The sequence below is a fragment of the Neocloeon triangulifer genome, unplaced genomic scaffold (assembly GCF_031216515.1).
Source record: "Neocloeon triangulifer isolate White Clay Creek 2 clone unplaced genomic scaffold, ASM3121651v1 ptg000002l, whole genome shotgun sequence".
In the NCBI taxonomy this organism is placed as follows: Eukaryota; Metazoa; Arthropoda; class Insecta; order Ephemeroptera; family Baetidae; genus Neocloeon; species Neocloeon triangulifer.
The window spans coordinates 930,400-945,288 of NW_026775545.1; the positions used below are offsets into that span (position 1 = coordinate 930,400).

Sequence of the window (14,889 nt, forward strand, 5' to 3'; positions counted from 1 at the left end):
AATCCACAAGAGATAACACAGTCGAGAAGTGACTTCTCTGGTCGCAGGACGCTGAGCGCGAGCAGCCGAACTTCTTGGACGGACGGACGGGACAGACCGACCTCTGACCTCCCCAACCACCGGCACCATAGGCGAGTACGGTTTCGGCGCGGATCCGGCAACTAAAACGCACGGTGAGTCTCAAAAACCAAGTATCTCAATTATAATTTTTCGGCTGCGATAATTGGCCGCCACGTGGGTCGGCGCGGGGCGTTGATTAAAACGAAACGCGCTGTTTTTTCGTACTTGTTAATTAATTCGTCCACCGTCGACGCGCGAGGCAATTTCAGCCTTGTTTTCTTTTTTACGTATAAAAAGAGGGAGAAAGAGAAGCTTAGCCGCTTTTTAATGAAATTCTAACAGCCGCTTTGTGTAATTTATTTTACTTAAATTGCAAGCAGGCGAGCAAGCAAGCAAGAACGAGAGAGAATGAAATTAAAATTGAAAACTTTTTTAATGAAAGAGCGGCGTCGGCGGCGGCAGTTAGTGCAGAGTGTGTGGCAGGCGGCGGTGGAGGAGAGTGATGAAAAATCATCTCTTTTATTAAAAAACGGAAAAGAATGGCTGCTGCTGCTGCAACTACTACTACATTGCTTTTTTATTACGGGATGATCCCCGGTGCCGAAGCGCAGCACCCACAAAACTCGTCTCTTTCTCTCCCGGTAGTAGATATTAAAAATAGTTTGTGATCTATGGCGCGGCCTGCTTTTAATATAATATGAGAAGGAGAATGAGAGAGAGAGAGATGCCATCACGTGCGCGCGCGGCGTCGATTATTGAGTTCATTCATCATTTTAATTAAACAAAAACCAATTAGGGGCTGAAAAGGTGGAGAGAGAGGGAGGGGATGCTTCTCTCTCTGGAGGCGGTTATTATTACGCCCCGTGTTATTATTATCATAAGGGCCGCCCGCCTCTTTGAGGAGCAGCTTTGCAATCACGAGTTAGTTGTTAGAATGGTTGTTGCCGGCGAGAGGAGCGAACCACGCAAATTGGCCATTAGCTGCTGGCTGCTCCGCTCCGCTATACCTTCCTTCTCTTGTGCAGGCAAAACTCTCCTAATTACCATACACTCTCTGTGTGCTCTCTCTGCTTCTTTGTAAATTGTGTGTGGTGCTGTTGACGTGCCCCCTTATTATTAAAGTTGGGCCCGACTGCCGGCTACTCCACTATACCTTGAGGAAAGTGCTGGGTCGCTGCTGCTGCCCGCCCGCCTGCCAATAACTTGGCGCAGGAAATAATTTGCCCGAGAATTTCGCGCTGCTTTTTGTGTCGGGCCGCTTCACTCTATATGCCAGCAGGAAATTATTCCACAATCTGCCGAGACGTGAACACTCTATGCGCCATACCAGTGGCCACCAACATAATATGATATGGACACTAGAGAAGATTTTAAATAAATAGTTTCAGTAAATTGTCGAATATCATATGTTTTATACTGAAATTTTGAAACTAACTGGCTTAGCTTCGTTGAAAGATTGAAAAAAATTAGCCAAAGTAGATGACACGTCATCGTCGTCATCTCAAAAGCCAGTGCGATTTCTTGTTTCGTGAAAAATTTATTTTGGGATGATTCTTGTACGGTTCTCTATATAGAGATTAAAAAACTTAACTAATTTATCTCTTTAATGATAATGAAATCAAACAAACGTTCTTTTAATCACAGGTTTTAAATAAATAAGTCGAAATGAACGTTAGGAATTGAAAATTTTACCAGCAATTTCTAGAGAAAAACTATTTTTGTATAATGGGATGTATATTTTTATTATAAATTTAAAATCGTTTGTGAAAAAAATTATAGACTCTTAAATTTGTAATCATTTTACAAAGAATGTCACGTATTATATTTAGTATTATTTTAAAAAAGAACTCAACGCCTGCCGTAAATAAGTAATGCAATTTCAAAACGTAATGTAATTGAAAATTATTTTTTATTAAAATATTTCATATTTGTGATCAATAAAATTTACCATTACGTTGAAAGGCCAATTAGTTTTGCAGGAGTTGCGGGCGGTTACGCAGATGCCCACCTTTTGATACGTTTAGTGCCGCAAGTGCGATTTGCTGTTCCATACAAGCGATGCTGCTCTTCGTTCTCTCTGCGGGCGCTGCTGAGAGATGCGCTTGCTGGCTGGCGTTGCGAAGGAAGAAGCAGAGACCATCAAAGTAATAGCAAAGAGGAGAGCAGCTCAGGATATAAGGGGGTGTTTTTAGAGCCCATTGAACCGATAAATAACTTTTGGAGAGTCGAGATTTTTCCTATTATTTTACTCTTTTTTCTCGCTCTCGCAGATAATTCTATTTTGCTAGCTGAAGTAGGAGCTCTTTTCCTGCCACCGACCATGTACGATGGAAGGTGAAATTTATCAAGCAGTTATAAATCGCGCTGTCTAATTTTCGTGAGCAATGTCCATGCCCGCGCACGGGTCTATAACATTATTGGCGGTGAGGTTTTGCGGCGGCCAGCGGGAAAAATAAATTTATATCTTTCCACTCTGGCCCCGTCATCTCTCCCCGGCACAATTTTCCTCCGAGATTGGACACTTAAGAAAGAGCAAGCCATTGTCCCGTCTAGCTCTCGCCGACGCAATTATCCAAGTTAATGTGATGCGGATCTATTTCTGATTGGGGATTTGGAAGCGAAACTCGCCAAACACACCCTCTCAATTTCAAGTGGAGAGAAAATAGAGAAGAGAGGGATCTCTGTGCGAGATAATGGCATTTTCGCTTCCAGAATGCCGCCGGGATAATTGAGCGGAATTTTGTTTTGCGGCCGCCAATCAATCTGGTGGACATTCGGAAAAGCAGATTGATTAGAGTGGGTGGCGCCGGAGGAGAGCAGATTTTTTCCTGCGCTCGCGGCGGAGGAAAAGTTGAGAGAGTTGCCTGCCATGAATTCACAATCTGTTTCTAATGCCGCGCGATTCATCAAGCTCTAGTTGTCATGGTAATTTTTATACCAATGGGGGTAGTGATGATGCTGAATGGGGTGGCATTACAGCAGCGCCGGCATTTGCAGGGGTTGCCAACACACACACGTAGCTCTTTTTTTGCAGAGAGGGGATTCCGAATCTCTCTCACACACTGCAAGAATTGACCTTCACACCCATAATTCGTGGCTATTCAAACTGGCACCTTTTTTTTTTTTTCAAATGATACCCATTGTGCGTCAAGTAAAGGGGTGACTGCTGTCCACATGCATTTTCTCCGACTCTCCTCTTTTTCTGGCGGCTGGAGCTGAATTAGTTCATTTATAATAAAACCTCGTCATCAGAGCAAGACTGCAAACCGCAGCAGTGGCGATGACTGCCTCATCAGACGCCTCTTGTTGTGCTAGACAAAAAGCCAGCGCTGGCTGTTTGTCAAAGATTAATCACAGACCATGCATCGCGCCGCGCTCTTTCGCCACCACCGTTTTATATTTCAGCACAAAATGTACCACGACTCGAAAGTTCGCGAGGCTCAGACGTGACGAGCAAGTCGTTTTTATTTTCATAATCCAAATTTAAGCAAGAAAGAAGTGTGAAGAATTATTCTTTAAATTATATTTATTTATTTAAAAATTAATATTCTACTTTTTAAAATATTTAATAAGATTAAAGCTTATTTTTTTTATTTTTATAGTATTCTTTATTGTTGTTTTACTTTTGTTTGTACAAATTGATATCAAAATTTCACACTTCTTTGTTTTTTACAATAATAAACGTTGCAATTAATTAATTTCGTGCTGCACTAAACTGAAATGTATTAATAAAATTAAAATAGAAAAAATTGGTAGTATGTTTGGTCACGATCAATTGTAATTACATAATAATAAATAAGTGATAATTATGTCCAAATTATTTATGCAATAAAATCACATTTTTATTACCATACCTCGTCATTTTTCAACTGAGTTTGTAAAAATTAACTTTGTTTACTTATTGAATCAGGATGCCTTTAAATAGAGTTTTTATTCTTAAAATTGGAATTAATTGTATGATTTTAGTAGAATCAATAAAAATAATATAATAAATCAATCAATCATCTAGGAAATTCATTTTTTATTATTTCAAACGGACTTTCTCATCAAATTTTTATACTTTTGAAATTTAAAAATTTCTGTTTGATAGAGAAACAGGGCAAGAAATCAATTTCTTGACATGAATTACTAATAGATAATTCCACTTTGTAATTTTTGTAATTTTTTAAAATCATAATGTACATTATTAAATTAATTTATGTTAATATTTGCACGTATTACCCCATCACAGAATTCAACTTTTTGCCACGCAGACCCAATTTCGCAACAGTTGACGGCACTGCCAGTTTTCCTGCGGCCAATATCCGTTCGTTCGGTTGCGCCAGAAAAATCGAGGAAAATGTATCGCGCGCTAAATTTACTGCTCCTTTGTGCATGTGTCACTTTTTCATCTCCTCTCAATAACATGAACAAGAGGGGTAAAGCAATTTCGCCACGAAATAAGAATTGGTTCGCGATAACGTCTAAAATACTTTTTTGGCTACCCATGTATGGATCGGGTCTGCCTCTCTCGCTCCTGCTTCGCTGCTGCTGCTGTGTATAGGCGAACAACTTATGAGAAACTTAAATATCAAAACGGCTGATAGAAAGTCTAGGGGATTGGAAAGCAATTTCAGCTCCGGAGCCCCGCGAAATGGATCACGCTGGCTAGTATAACTTTTCCTCCTTCCACCCCGTGTGTTGCCCCTGCGCCTCTCAAACCGCACACCCTCTCTCTCTCTTGGCTGCTGTGTGCCTTTTTATTCAATACGTCGCTTATATCGTTTTCTAAACTATAACGACGCAGCACACCAAGACACGAGGAATAATAAAAAAGGGATCAGATAGTGTAATAACGGCAGGCATTCTCTTTTCTACACACCGCGCCCCCAATCAATAATTAAAATTGGAAAATCTGCTCTCTCCTGTGAGTGAAGGCTGCTGAATTTTTTGTTCCATATCTTAATTTGGAATGATATAAAAATACTAGTGAATGACGTGATTTTTTGAGCGCGACTCTTTACGCTAATATTTTAGTTCAAAAATTTCCTTTTAAAAGCAAATCAGAAGAGAAAGTTTTTTTTTAATATAAAATAGGATTTTTTACTATAAAATTGTCTGATTTTCAGAGAAGACAAAACAGTTCAGTAATGCATTTTTTTAAAGGTAAAAATGTTTGATTTTCACATAAATTAAATTAAAACCACACAATTTCCAAAGATCTACTCTCATAAATGAATTGAAGAGCGAATCATCAAAACGGATTTTAGATGAAAGTTTCGCCATCAGCACAAGGCAAATCAAATTTATTTTGCACTGCAGTGTAGCAGCACGTGGCGCGAGGCAAAGAGCTTTTCATCTCGTCGAGTGTATATTATTGATCTCTCATAAATCATTGTGCCGCTCTCTTTCTCTCGTAATGCAATTTTGAATTCATATAAGATGTATGTATGTGCGATTGGGACCGCGCTATCCTTCCGAGAGGGACGGGGAGAAGAGTTTTATTAATGAAACGCGTGAGCAGAGTCTCGTCACGCTTGATGGAAATTGGGTCTCTTGTATATATTCAGTATTGATTTTCGCTGATATTGAAAAGCCAGCCGTGCTCGAGAATAGATGGATGTATCAGACCCGAGCTGAAGAGGTTTTTGGGGTTTCAAAAGGAATTCAATCAAACTTATTTATATGAAAAACAGGAAACGGTCAAAATGATTGAAAATATAATAGATGAGAAGAATAAAAAAATTTAACGCAAATATTTCAGATATTAAATTATGGTAGGTTTTATTCTTTAATTAATTTATAAGAAACTATAGCAAAAAATTTAGCATGGATAAATCAATTTGAAATACAACAATATTCAATAATTTTACTAAAATTCCGTTGGCCCTAAAATTTTAATTGCTATTCAAACAAACAGTTTTAATGACCACCTCTAATGAGATCCGAGCGTGAATTTGTTTTTCCGATTGTCCAATTAAGCTAAACACATATAATAACAACGCAGCCAAATCAAAAGCTGTGCCGCCGCAAAATCAAATCTCATTTCGCGGATCAGTGCGAATTAAATGAAATTAACGGTGGTGGGGATTAATTATTTGCGCTCAATTACGGCAATATTGTTCGGCTCGTCCTAATTAATATGTGTGCGTTATTTCTTTTGATAAGTGTATGCACCACCCATTCACACGGACCAGTTAGTTCATTTCCGCTAATGATTGCCAGCAGTGCAATTAGTGATTGAAGTGGGCAGCAGCTGATGTGTGGAATCAGCAGCGCCGGCACCACGGCCATGAATAATTGAAAGTAATTATCGACGCTGTGCTCTCTCGAAATAATTCTTGCCATGTAATTACGTCCCCGGCTAGCTGTCTCTGGCGGGCACACATTCGCACACACATACAAGTCCCGCCCGTCATTAGAAATTAATTAAAAAAGTGCATTAGTGAGGCAGACCGCGAGTGAGAGAGCAGCTAGTGATTAAATAAATAAACGCGGGCGAAACAGCAGCCCTGCCTGCCGTTGGCTCTATAATTAAAATTGACTTTTCCGTGTGTGAGTGTGTTCGAATGAGCCCGAGTGTTTTGTCATTAATTTGATTGGAAGCGACGATTGAGCAATTCGCTCTCAGCAACTCTCTGGCGCACACAGAGAAAAGCAGTCACTCAGTTAATCACCCGCATTCCCTATTGATCGCTGCTGATGCCTCTGATGCGAAAACCTGTACACGTTGTTTTGTATGGCTGCAATAAATGGACATTGTTTTGGGGTGGCTCTTTGAAGGAGAGTGACCTGCCGCTAATTGCGTTGATCGTACACACACACACTCGCGCAATGACGCTTGTTTTCGCTTATCTCCGGCACGTCCTGATCAATTTTTATTGGGGAGGACGAATTTGGAACCCTTGGTTTTACGACAGGCGGACATGCACAAAGGAAGGAGACTCGCATTTGCATTACAATTTCCTCCGTAAATCGGCACTGATTCACCCAAAAAAAGGGAAAACTATAAAAATGGATGACATCCACCAAACGTTATGTATTTTTTATTGAATTTTATTCATAATAAAATAAATTATAATACAAAGTAAAATTGGCTAAATCGAAGGAAAAATATTTTTATTTCAAGAAAGCTATTTCTAAATTCTATATTTGTGTGCCTGGAAGTGAAAAATTTTATTAATGCTCAAATAATCTCATCAATTTATTAACTTTGCGTTATTAATTTACAAATAATAATTGTTACCGATTGCGATTGTCCAAATTATTACAGCAGAATTGATAAAAATAAATTTGAAATTTTGAATTATTAAATTATACATTCATTGAGCGGTGAAAAGTCTTTATTTTTTGCTCACAGTCATTACCAGGGTTAATATTGAAAAAGGTATAATAATATGATTATATGAAGTCATTTTTAGAAGTCATCATGTTTTACGAATTCCATACAGAAGTAGCGCACAATGTTTTTTATTTTCAAATTTAATTAATCTTGAGGTGAATTATAACAGATACTTTTCTCCAGTTTATTCACCTATATCTACGCCTATTGCTGTTTTCCCGCCGGACACAGGTGTCAAGCACGGTTGCATATAATGCAGGAGCTCACAATGTCAGGTGGTTCTCTTCAGGTCGATCTACCTGACTTTGCAACAATTGCACAAAATACACACACTCCAAAGTTCATTTGGGAATTTTTCTGTTTCACCAAGCGTGTCAAAAACAGACATTAGAGAATTCCTTGAACCGCCGTATCTAATTCGCGACTAATTAAAACGCGCTTGATGAGCAAACACCCGGCAGCACTTGACATGACACATTCACAAATTTAATACCCGCGTGTTTAATAATTATTCGCAAACTGAGCTTTCCAAGAAGATGGACCGTTCCGGCGCGTAATTAGCACAAAACGTGGCGCTATGCCTAGTCAAAATACATAGACTACATCAACGTCACTTCCTCGAGCTGCGAATTTGGAGTTGACTTTGGCCTGTAGCAAAGGCGCATTAAACTGTCTGCGCAGCACACACACACACACCAGCCAGAGCTCTTTCTCTCTCTCGCTCCGTACCCATTCTCTCTTATAAACACAAATCCCTTCCTCAACTTAATTAAATTTTCTCGCACACTAACAGGATGATTAATTTACAAACAGTTCTGCGCGCTGTCTCTCACACGGCGCGCACGCTGCCTAGCTTTCTCTCCGTAATAAGCTCCAATTCATTTTTGCCTCTTTACCCGCCTTTGAAAATCTGAGACGTGTTTAATTGAATTTTCATAATCTGCTGGATTGTTTGCTGCTACGAGCAAAGCTGCCACTTTGAGCTGCTTTTGAATTTAATTAGAAAATCGTTTGATATGCAAAATTTCAAAAGTCTCAAGATTCAAGATTTACCAAAAAAAATTTTAAACTACACTGTGGACTATGACGAGATTATGAAAAGAAGTCCATTACTGTAACTTAAAATTAAGAAAAGTGTGAGAATATACCAAGTTTTATGCGCTCACCGTTTGATCGCTGACATTAATTAGCTGACAATTTCACCGAAATTTACATTTTCCATCAAAAAAGTTTCACCATCCGCCAGAAATCAAGTTGTTTTGATTAAACTTTCCATCACATTTTGCGATTAGCCTACATTTTAACGACACACATCCGGAATGAGTGCAAAATGGAAACTTAATTAACTCGCGTGTAAATAATCGGGAAAGAACAATGGAAAGCACCTTTGGCTGACAGGCAATTACCAGCGAGAGCGCTCCGGACAGCTTTGTGCGCCGGAATTATTCTTGCCACCGCCAAAGGAGCGCGGTGATTAAACTGATAAGGCTAATCAACGCTGTTATTGATTGAGCGAACGCAATTAATTTTTTTGAAAGATCAATAGAACGGGTGTGTGTGTGTGCAAGAGCGAGCGAGGGCCGAGAGTGGAATCCTAAATGAAATCGCCGGGCCGTGTGGCTGACGCCGAGAGAGCTTAATGAGAACCCGTTTTAGTAATTACCGCTCAGCTGTTTGCTTGGTAAACTAATCATCTCGTCAAGCCACCCCCTCACGGCTGGACCAATATGCTACCCTCCTTACATTGTGTGCGAGCGAGATGGAATTACTATAAGCGATATATAGCAGGCAGGCAACCCCCTCCAACGAAAGTCCACCCAACCCTCTCCGCCGGGCATTCCATCATGGCTGGCGGAGCGGTGATGGGGAAAGGGTCCAATTAATTTCCAAGAAACACGTATTACACAAAACTTTTCCTATGATTACTTCCTTAATTAAAACTTTTGTGTTCACGTAATAACGGGCGCTCGCTCGCTCGCTCGCTCGCAGACGCGGCGGGCGAGGAACAAAACAAAACAAGAAGCACAAGACGCCCGAGTTTTCTCTCTCTTGCTAACCCACCCCGTTCTTTCCGTAGCTCGAAAGTGACTCTTTAATTAAAGAAAAGCGCGCCCGGCGTTTTGGCCCATTTGGCGCGATAATTGATCCCTAATTGGAAGTGATTGGAGCAGTTAATTAAAGCGCTTTGTCCACGTCACCAGAGCCGCTCTTCAATTATAGTATTGTCAGTGCAGTTGCACTGCCAACAGACGGCCTGTCGTTGACACAACCGCCTCTCTCGCTCGCTCGCAAAAAAAAAACACACAGCTTGCAGCAGTAATTAGCTGCGAGTGTGTCTCTCTCTTTCTCTTTCTAGCTCCGTCTAATTATTCTAGCTTTAATGAAGTCGCCAAATAATGACGCACTTGATCCCCCGAGGGCCTAATGCTCTCATTGTCTCCGAGCAATTTTCGAGGCAATTAAAATTGTGCAGTGTGTAGCGGAAAACGCGCCGGCCGGCTAATTCCGCCCATATGAAAGAAAGAGAATATCTTTTATGCATGGAGTGTTGAGAGCGAGCAAAATGAACTGAAAGTTCCATGCAAAGCTGTCCGCTTTAAACAGAATTATCAAAACATTATATGGAGGGAGGAAAAGTGGACTGCGTGTTCCATTATTTCAAAATATTTAATAATTCCGGTTTCAAACCATTTAAATTTCGAGTCAAAATTTAAACAACTCTTACTGACTCCCAACATTAAAACTTGACGCAATCTGATTATCTGTAATTAGATGGTAATTTTTTTCTGGAGAGGACATGAAATTAATTAATTAAAAAATTCTTGGATCATACTTATGAGATACATGCGTACATAATGTTAAATATTTTAATAAAACTAACACTTTAAAATATTCTTAATTCACGACATGAATGAACTGAATTCCAAAAAGTAAGTATGTATACACTATTTAACATAAATTATGCAAATGTAATTATTTGCAACAAGATTAAAATCCAATTTTACAATTTTTTAATTTATCTGATTTAATATTTAAAATAATTATTATTTATTTATAATAATATAAATTTTTATTTTATCATGTATCATTTATTTCATTTTATTCTGCTATCATCAACAGTAATATATATTCACATGTGAATAAACTGTATTTGCTACTAAATTATAAAATGCAGAGATGATATATCCTTAATTGTAATTATTAAATAACAAGTTTGTGATCATAATGCGTTTAAATTTGTAGACGGTTTTATAATATCTTAATAAATTAAAAACAATTTGCATTGACATAGTTCAAATTATTTATATCTGATTCTGATATGCTTTCTAAAAGCCGTATACAAATTATGTTTGCTTAACACGCTTTATTTGAGGGAAAAGTTGACAACTTTTCTTCTCTCTTTTCTCCAATATTTGGCCTCCCATTTCGTTACACCAGTGTAATATTAGTTTTTGCTGTGCAGAGCGAGTGTCTAGACGACACACACGAGAGATATGAACCCGGCGCTCAAGCTTGTGTGAGAACGAAAGCAATATAAAGTAATAATAGGAAAAGCTTTCTTGCAGAAAACGGCGGCGTAATACGGAAAATTCGCTCAAATTTTATTAATTTGCTCAGGAGCAATAAAATAATGGAATAGAAGATGGAATAAAAAACATATATAAGGGAAAAAAATGTAGACTGGGAGGGGGGCCGAAATCGATCGCGGCGACTGCCATAACTTTTTGATGTGTGTCAGTTGAGCCGAGATAATCTTTCAAGTGGATTGCTGTGTCGCACAAGAAATGAACTGACTCGGGGGCGAGCGAAAGGAGTGGCGCGCGCAAAGTGCTCTCGCTCTTTTTCCAACGCCGCGATATATCTCACCTCTCATTGTATGGCATTGTTTGTCTTTTACTGGCCATTACCTAAATTGGACGAAAATGCAATCAAGAAAATGGGAGAGCTGTTGTTTCCAATGTGGAAAGGGAGGAAAGAGAGAAAGAGAGAAGTTAGTTTCCCGCCGGCGCAGCTCTTTGCGGCCGCGAATAAAACACATTTTATATCCTCCTCTCTCCGCCCGCCCGCCCGCTTGCTTTCTTTGAGAGCACCCGACTTTTAGATTTATCTTTCCTAATACTTTTAACTCTAATAGATTAATTTGATTAATGCAATCAACCTCTTAGAGAAATGGACGTGTGCAGCGCGCCGGCCGCGCCTTTCCATTAGCAAATAAATACGTCTCCGATCTCCAACGTAATAAAATATACCGGCAATAATAATAATAATAATGCTTCCCCCTCCCCCGGAAAGTAAGCTGCAAAATTAATCCGGCATTATAAATGTATTACCATCAATAAAAGTGATTGGATGGTGTGCGCAAAGGCCAATTTTACCGCCGCAATCATTGCAAATGGATAGAAGAGTGAATTAAGGGGAAAGTTGTGTGTGGTGCGGCGCAGTCTCTCTTTCTCGGTGGTGGGCGGTTTGTTTAAGGCATCTGTTTTAAGTAGACGCTGCCGAGCTTTTTCTTGATATGGCAGGTTTCAATTTCCCTAAAAGGCTATGCCGTTCCGGCTGCGCAGCGAAACCTGCCTCTCTCCTATAATACTTTGTATGATGAGCCGCAATGAAGAATAATACGGGTAATGCGCTCTCTCGCCCCCCACCCCCTGCCTGCTTGTCTAGGCAGACAAAAACAACATGTCCCGTGCGCACTACAACAATGGCAATAAAATTTATTGCGTTGTGCGTCCCACTTGTGTGACCATTGCGTCATGAGGCAAAAGCGCCAAGTCATGATATTATGATCATGACACTTTTTTCTGCTGAGATAATAAAAAAAATCGCCATATTTAATTTTTCAAAAAAACATCTTCAATTAGAATCGTTAGAAAGCATAATATTGTTATTAATAAATAGGTATGAATATCAATTTTGAATAAAAATTACGGATGGGCCCAGCAAAATGTATAATTATAATAATAATCTTCTTCCTTGTAAAGTATTTTTTTTAAATATGTATAAGAAAATTTTCTTGTTGTTATTTTTTATTTATAAATTGTTGATATTTTGTATAATATAAATATAAACATTGTACTATCCCTTTGATAAAATTAATATTGACAAATTTATTAAATTCAAGTAAAAAAAAATAAATTTATAAAAACAACTTTAATTACAATAAAATAAATTGGGCGTTTTAGAAATTATTTGCTAGTTTTAAACCCATCCCTTTTTAAAATTTTAAACTTTGAAAACTGAGGAGAATAAATATTAATAATAATAAAATGCACAATTACTAATGTTTAAAAATACATATATACGATTTTTTTGTCTGAGAACATTGCAAATTGTAGAACTAAAACTTGAGCTTCAAAGTTATTATAAAAACGGCAGCATAATTAAAATAGTCACTTCTTGCACAGCGCGTAAATTACTTTGTTCAAGCGAGAGCTGCGTTTTAATTTCGCTAATGTGCACTGAATATTTGTTTAGTCGGATGAAAAAGAGTTGCGCGAAAATAAGCAGCGTGTGCAGGCTGGTGTGCCGCCGAGTGAGAAATATTATATGGAGAGAGAGATAGAAAAAGAGGTGGGTGCGCAAACTTTTTTAATATGTACTGCTCTCTCTTTCTCCTCCTTGAGATATGCTGTTTACCGAAAAGTTTCGAGCAGACGAAATGGATTATTGAAGCGCACGGGCCGAATTATTATTATTATTTTTAGTGGGGGCCGTCCAGGGAGGCTCCGGGAAAGCCTAATGTAATCACATTTTCCCTCCCTCTCAGCAGCAGAGCTCACTTTAATTCCGCAGAGTTTCATCTTCTTGACGGCCTTTAGTGGGAGAGCCGACGTTTGTTGGCGCATTCTAGAAAGAAACTCATAAATGCCAGCGCTGGTAATTAATATTGCATCTTAATTAGCTGTCACGTTTATATATCCATCGCGAAAGCTCTCTTTCTACTTTTTTCTTCCGAGGCTAAACTAATGCTCGACTGAATCGTTTGCCAAAAGATTTAACTTCTTGTGTGTGTCGTCGTCGCCGTGCAATGGCATCATCAGAGCTTTTCAAAAGATCCTCCGTCGCCCTCGCCACTGGAGTTGAAAAAAGCTTAAGTGAAATGTTTTTAAATAAGAACCCGCCGGAGAGCGTCGAGAGAGGCTCACAAAGTAACTACATTTACCAGTCAACGGCTTACAACACGTGCACAAAAATATATATACACAGAGAAAGAAAGCACCACTCAAAGAAAAAGCTTTCCCGTTTCTCGGAAATGCTGAAAGTCTGCTCGCACGAAACAACAGCTGCACGAAATTTCGCGTCTCTTCTTCTCATTAGCGTAATTATTATGGGGTGTGAATGGAAGCTTGATTGGCGTCGTCTCCTCAACAATGCTGCGTTTGATTGTTACCAACTGCGTGCGTGTGAACTGTCGCCCGACGAAATGAGACTAGAAGGGAGCAGTATATAGTGCATTATCCCTCTGCGTCGTCGGCTGTGTGTGTGTTGCTGGTGGTTGACGGATTCGGAAAACCTTTTAAAGCACTCTCTGCTCCGGCGTGGTGGCGCGTAGAAAGGGGTTGAAACCTTAATTTATCCAAATTCGCACGCTAGAAAGCTTTCAATTGTGAATGAGACTGACAAGAAATGGCGGAAAAATCCTTCAAGTGTTGAAAGCAGGCTGGTCTAAAAGCACTTAAGGCCAGCCATAAATTAGTTAGTCTGCAGAAACCTTATGTAAGTGAGTTGTTTCAAAGTCTATATACTAAAGCAATTTTATGATGTAGATTTGGATATATATTTTTGTAATCTCTTTAAAACAATTTCCATAATTAGAATTAAATTAATTTTCAACTGCTATAGTATGTTCAAAATCATCAAATAAGCACACGCACATTTCCTAATATTTTTTAAATTAATTAAAAATTATAGTTCACATCTTAAATCAGGCTATTTGACGAGCTTTTTGAAGCTAGAGGAACTGCAAAACAAAATTAGGCAATGTTCATAATATTTAAACTTTTAATTAATAACTTTATATTAATATTTTAAAATATTATTTGTTTTTGGTTATGTTAAGGAACATAAATTATGTATTTAAATTAATTAATTATAAATTAATAATTAAAAAATTAAAAAAAAAACACGTGAGTTCAAACATTTTGCTATGTGACTAATTTTTGTTTCCACAGCATAATTTGAAAAAAAGTTTATTTTTTATTTTTGATGTAATTTTAGTTTTATCGGCAAAAAAATATTTTCAATATAGAAATTACTTGGTAAAATGAACATTTCTCTCTCTGCGTGAGTATATTTTTATTTTTCCAGCAGATATAGAAAGCACAGTTAATTATTTCAACGTCTCTCTCGGAACGTCGGAAAAGTGACGTTTTATTAAAGCTCTCCGCGCAGCACTACCACTCAGAAAAATCGCATTAAAATGCTGCCGTGGCAAGAGCTGAGTGCGATCTCAATATTTTTGCTCCACAAAGTGGAGAGAAGAAAAAACGCGCGCGCGGCGAGGC

At 38.6% G+C, this 14,889-nt stretch overlaps 1 protein-coding gene across 3 annotated transcripts in view; it reads left to right on the top strand.

Moving 5' to 3' along the window:
• Nucleotides 1–14,889, top strand: part of LOC132205091 (LIM domain only protein 3-like) — a 51,455-nt gene that overhangs the window by 13,409 nt on the left and 23,157 nt on the right. For 2 of the 3 annotated variants that reach the window (XM_059633953.1, XM_059633957.1), the window contains exon 1: nt 3–173. The exons of the other annotated variant lie outside the window; for it this stretch is intronic. The gene's annotated coding sequence lies outside the window, so the exon portion shown is untranslated. Of the gene's footprint in view, nt 1–2; nt 174–14,889 lie in introns of those variants that run through there. 3 annotated transcript variants of the gene reach the window in all.